Source organism: Procambarus clarkii, chromosome 70 (assembly GCF_040958095.1).
Source record: "Procambarus clarkii isolate CNS0578487 chromosome 70, FALCON_Pclarkii_2.0, whole genome shotgun sequence".
Taxonomy (NCBI): domain Eukaryota; kingdom Metazoa; phylum Arthropoda; class Malacostraca; order Decapoda; family Cambaridae; genus Procambarus; species Procambarus clarkii.
Window position 1 is genome coordinate 19821174 of NC_091219.1, and position 6000 is coordinate 19827173.

At 35.6% G+C, this 6000-nt stretch overlaps 2 long non-coding RNA genes across 3 annotated transcripts in view; one reads left to right on the forward strand and one right to left on the reverse strand.

The window, feature by feature from the left end:
- LOC138356051 (uncharacterized) overlaps positions 1 to 1720 on the forward strand; it is a 33875-nt gene extending 32155 nt beyond the window's left edge. For both annotated transcript variants that reach the window (XR_011224113.1, XR_011224114.1), the window contains one exon: positions 1622 to 1720. This is a non-coding gene — a long non-coding RNA (uncharacterized lncRNA). The remainder of the gene's footprint in view (positions 1 to 1621) is intronic.
- LOC138356052 (uncharacterized) lies at positions 1553 to 5547 on the reverse strand. Its single transcript, XR_011224115.1, has 5 exons — positions 4666 to 5547; positions 3132 to 3185; positions 2653 to 2701; positions 2250 to 2325; positions 1553 to 1689 (listed from the first exon to the last, which is right to left on the reverse strand). It is a non-coding gene; the product is annotated as an uncharacterized lncRNA (long non-coding RNA).
- Positions 5548 to 6000: the final 453 nt, after the last annotated feature.

Genomic DNA, 6000 nt, shown 5'->3' on the forward strand with positions numbered 1-6000 from the left:
TGCTGCCGATAAGGAAGCTATCCGTTCTTGTCCCATCTCCCGTAAAGGTATTCCTTATTCTGACTTTTATCCTGTTATTCATTCTTCCCCGTTGGCAGGGTTGTTGGTCCTCTGTGGTTGGTAACAAGCTGCGTACTCTCAAACTTAGTGTGTCCCCGTGGCCTTCCTCCTACCACCGTAACCGGCGGTGGGACACTGCTTTGGCACGGCTGTGGGTTGGTCATACCCGCTTAACCCACGGTCACTTAATGGAGCGCCGCCCTGCTCCTTATTGTCCGAATTGCGTTGTCCCTCTTACAGTTGTGCATATCCTTGTTGAATGTCCTGACTTCCAGGACGAGCGTGTCTTGCTTTCCGACCGTCCCTCGCAGTCACTTGTCCCTCGATAGAATTCTAGGTGAATCGGATACTTTTGATATCGTTTGCCTTATGCGTTTTTGTTCTCGTATTGGCATTCTTGGTGATATTTAGCGCCCTCTGATTATTTCGCACTTTGGTGCCTTCTTTTGGTAATTACCTTACCTTCATTGTTGTTTCATTTTAATGTGGTAGTTGTGATATGGATTGTTCTGGCTCACGTGCAAGGTCTTGGATTTTTTCCGTTTTATATTAAGAAATTGCCAGTCTTGTTACTATTTGTAGAGTTAGAGATCTGCATTAAGGCCTCAATATTATATTCTTTATAACATGTTATCAGCAATTTTTGTGGTTGGTAATATTTAGATTAATGTCAGTGATGTATATGACAAGGGTTAAGACCCCTTGTGGTATGACAGCATTTTTCCCCAGTTATTTCTTTAACAAATGAAAGGGTCCTCATAACCATTCTTTTGTCCTTTCTACCATGTATGTTTGTTGCTTCATGGTCTTTCATTTGGTACGTTGACTATTAAAACAATGGCCTTTGGTAATGTTGCAATTACCATTTCTAAAAAAAATGAGCAGGTTCTTTAGGCAGGGTTTGTTTTTAGCAAACAAAGTTTTACAAAAAAAATTCCATTCCTTCAGATGTTAGGTCAAACTAATTGACAGTAATCTGTTTTGCCCTTTCAAACAATATTGGTTTTAATCTAGGTAAAATATTTCAGAATATCTGAAGTTTGGTAGACAAATCATTTAAGAGCTTTGATTAAATTTAAGTTACCAAAGACTGTGAAAACCATGTTGTATAGATGCTTCAGTGTCACTTTTCTAATGTTTTGTAAATTTAACAATGATCTTTAGTTAAATTAATTATAATTTGTACAAAGTTTAGGTGTTGCATAGCTTTAAATTTACTTTCAAATATGAAAACTAAAATATTGACTAAAGTTTCTTCCACTTTAATATTTTAGACTAATTTGCAATATTTGTTAGTTTATGTAAATTGAATAGGTAGTCCACTCTTACATCTTTTCAATGCATTTTGCATGCACTTATGTAACAAGTTACAATAGGTGTAAATTTTACCAAGTATTTATTTTCAAAGTAAACAAAATTTCAGATGTGTAAACATTGCATCATTAGTAGTAAATAATTTCCAGCATAATTTCAGGATAAGGTATATAAAGTATTCATTAAAATAGTTTTATTTAATACGTTTTACAGATAGTATTTATAATACATCTAATTACTGTTTCAGGTTGTGGGACAGATGCTCCTAGATGAACAGAAGATCCAAAAGGCCAAGACAACTCCAGAGACATTCACCTGTAAAAGAAAAATAAACATTAAACAGGGACACTACTTTTATTATCACCAATGCCTAATAATAAGCCCAAAAATCCTAACAGCCTATCTTTTAAGATAGGCTCAGCAAGGCCTATCCCTTACTCTGGTGTTATTGCAGAGCTTGTTCCCTGAATGGGTGCAGTACATCCACCACTTTAGTGCCATCAACACATTGTACATATGCTTTACTGAAAGCACTGTACAATGCATGCCAGACACTAAAGTTTTAGATGCATCCACCCATTCAGCAAACAAGCCCTGTGAAGATTAACAATGTAACCATTGTTAAGGGTCCCTAAACCTATGCAAATCTAGTCCATCTAGTAGATGGGTAGTAGAGCAAAGCTCTGAAAAAGCCAAGCCAGGGAAGTCTGCAGGACTGCCTGGTCCCCTTTTATGAAATGGGGTAGGATCAGTACAAACTGCATCATCCCCTGTGGGTTGTAACAGTAGGACATGGTTACACACCTATAAATGGACTAGATAAGAGAATTAAGATTAGGTCATTGATATAGCTAAAACATCAAATTCAAACTCACCAACTTTTGTAGATTTCCTTTTGCAGAGTAAAGGAGCCTCACTCCAAGCCAGTCCATGCATCATAATCACTTTCACCTGAATATTAAATATTTCAGATTTAAAGCCAATCTTGCTTTACTTTTCAAATTAGCATTCAGTACTTTACAAATTCTGATGGAAAAAATTTCTTTAAGGAATTTACCTTTCCTACATATTCTAGTAGCAGTAGTAAAGATCTAATTTAGCAATAAATATATATGGCATCAATTTGCCAAGTTTCAGTAAATGTCATTTGAGAAACTATCCACAACTGCACTTCAATGGCAATTTACATTTATCTTTAGCCAATGCTATATTGTTTAAGTTATTACCATTTTTTTTACTTATGCAAATCTATTCAGATGAACCTTTACTACAACTCACCTGATTCTGTCAGTTGGAAGAGGGACTTCTGGACTTTCCAAACCACATTCTGGAAAACTATATAAATTTAAAACCAAGCTAAAGTAAACAATTTTTTTTTACTTTCAAGGGAAAAATACCATCACTTAAAACAAAACATTTCCTGCCATTAACTTTATTTGACTCACGATTACCCTTAACAGTGTTATACATTTATAGATTAAAGCTTATTTAACAATCATTTAATGTTAACTAAACAATTTATATTTCATTAAAATTAATAATAAAACACCCTCAACTATGCTGTTTAAGATCTAATGCCCCACATTACAATTTTCACAATTTCAACATACCATTCTATTCAATACATTCCTGAAAGGACTAAACTTTCAGATATGGTACCCACTAGCCTAAGCCTAGACTTCCATACCCTAATATTTAATAGGTTTTTAGCAATTCAACTTCTACCCTCTAATTCCAATGTACACAACACTACTTACTGTAGATCTGCAAGTATTTTCCTGCAGCTCTTTGTTGCCAGGACCTTCCACAACCTGTAATGTGAACAGTAAATATTACTAAAAAGTTACTTGCATAGCGATGTTATTTGTTCATACCTGTACCACCAGTTTAACAGTTGCCGTTTTAAATGGCACACTAAGTATCTTTTTGTCCCATCTTTAATTACAAACAAAGCTATAGTCATTTCAAGTCTAACATCCTATACAAATTTTATTTTCCAACAACTTTAGTCATGAACATTTTTCTGGAACATTGCAAAAAAACTAATTTAACAACCATGTATAACATTTTAATAAAAGCAATACAAAATATATATACAAATTATTATTCTTTTGCAACCACTGCTTACTACTAGGGGGGACAAATTTATTCTGTTGAATTATGTACCAAGCTTTTTAGTCTGAAAATTCATAATTAACCCAACTATACTACCAAGACAATGTGATTTTACTAAATTTAGTAATATTTTTACACTAGCAACTATACAACGCCATGTTCTATCTCCCCCATCTGCAGCACTTATGACCACACTTGGTCTTTATAATAAATTTCTTCATGAACCTGATCCAGTACTGTTAATGGATTAAATGTTTTGGGAACAATTTAGCTACAGTTCTGCCAAATGAATGATTAACACACCATGCAAGCCAACTAATATTAAAGTTAAAAATATTTATTAAAAGCAGAAGTTTATCATATGGGATGTTATTTTAGAAGAATGTGTGGTGTGGTGGTTATGTTATGGTTGAGTAACATGGTACAAGAGGGCAAGTAGTTGCTGAGCAAGTATGCCAATTTCAATTTCTAGCAAACTGGCAGATACAGCAGAAGTGCACACTTTCTGCATGCTTTCTAATGGCAGTAAAGTTCCTACTAGAGAGTTACTGGCCACCATTCACTAATGACTAGGGGAAGTTAGCTCAGAGCATCTTTGATGTGCTTTGATGGCAACGAAAATGTTGCCTCCTTCAAAAGTTAAGCTTGTCTACAGCATTTATTTTTTTTTTTTTTTTAAATTTATTTTATGTATATATATACAAGAAGGTACATTGGGTTTGTGAGAATACATTGGATAGTACAGTATTTACATTCTTGTAAAGCCACTAGTACGCACAGCGTTTCGGCCAGGTCCTTAATCTAGCAGATTATTTTAAGTAGGTAATTTCAATCAGAATTGATAAATGATAAAGATACATTACAAGAGAAAATGAGACAAGAGAGATAAGTAGGTATATTAAAGCATATTATATTAAAGCTCTGATTACATTGACAGCTCGATTAGTAATTTAAACAAAGGTTAATAGACACCATACAGCAGATTGATTGTTTTTAATTAACTATGTAAGGGGGAGATTCTGAATAGCAAGTGCCAATAGGCACTGCCACTGGCTTATGGCAAAAGATTCTGTAGCAATAGAACTATAAGCCACACTTTCTCCCCCCCCCCCCCTTCCTCCCAACTGTTCAGTGTCAAAAGGGAGGGGGGGGGGGGGTATTTACTGTACCACTTACATTTTAGTGTGGGCTTCATCCACTATTCTGATGTTAGCTGGAACATTTGTGCCAGCTGCTGGTTTGAAAGGGAGGCATACCATGTGCCAATTCAGGAAGCTTTCCACGTTCCTCACTGCACGTCAGCTCAGGACCTCACTACCATGTTGGGAGGCAGTTGAAGACTAACCAATCAACATCCCAGGCTGGAGAGCAGTGCCAGCTAGGGGAGAATTTACCACCTGCAAAAAAATTTAATACTCTTAATCTACAACATCCATCTCATCTTTACCTAGCCCCCAAACCTTACATTTGTCAGCAATAAACTACATCTGGTAGTCTTAACCATTTCGAAACTATATAGGGCATCGGTATTTTTTATTTGCCAATTCTGCAACCATTGCAGTCAAAACCATAATCTTGCGAATAACCGAAGTCCAAGGAGAGCTTTTAGGCACTACTTACAACACTTCTCCCAACTTATACTAATTTCCTTTGGTATAGCCATGACCTAATCAACTTCAGTCAGCATTCTCAATGATCCGAGCCCCTATCAATTTTGCGCCACTATCAAAATCTCTGCTGAAGTCAAGGTACACAAAATCACAAATCTTACCATTTCCTCAACTATGCAACCTAATCCATGAACATTTAGTAATAAAACTATGCGATTCATGTATCTAGTCATGTTTCTCAAAAAGAGTAGAGAAATGGCACTTGCAATGTTAGATTCTAGTAACTTTCCTCACAATAGACTAAGCTAATTGGTCACTAACTTAAGCGTTAAAGTTAACTCAAACTTTTCCTTTAAAACTTGCTATATTAGGAACTTTCCACGACCGGCCTTTACCCGACATAATTAAATAGGGATAAAAAACGGTATATTAAATGCAGTAAAACTACGGTAAATTCAATATGATAAACTTGCATTCTTTAAGCATGGACTGCATAGTAAGTGAACTAAACTAAATGTTAAGCACCCTGGCAAACCACTTCGTTCTATTCAATTTCTTTATTTAATCACTTTGTCCGGCTAGAATTTTTAGATTAGATTAAAGGAACACCCTCCCTGGTAACGGCTGAACTAGTTAACCAAATACAAATATTTAGGTAAAATACTTTCATAAAACCCGTCTACTTCCCCCACCAGTAGACTTCTTCAGCTAAAGGCTATAATGTAATGTTCCACTTTAGTAAATAAAGACTTAAAAAAAACACTACCCCATCTGTGTAGTTACCGGTTACCTGACATTCTAAGCTTAAAATAACCCATCTATTCCCCATAATTGTTCGATATAACTTACCCTCTCACCCAGCTTGTCGAGTACACAGCAGTATATATCCTCCTCCATCACT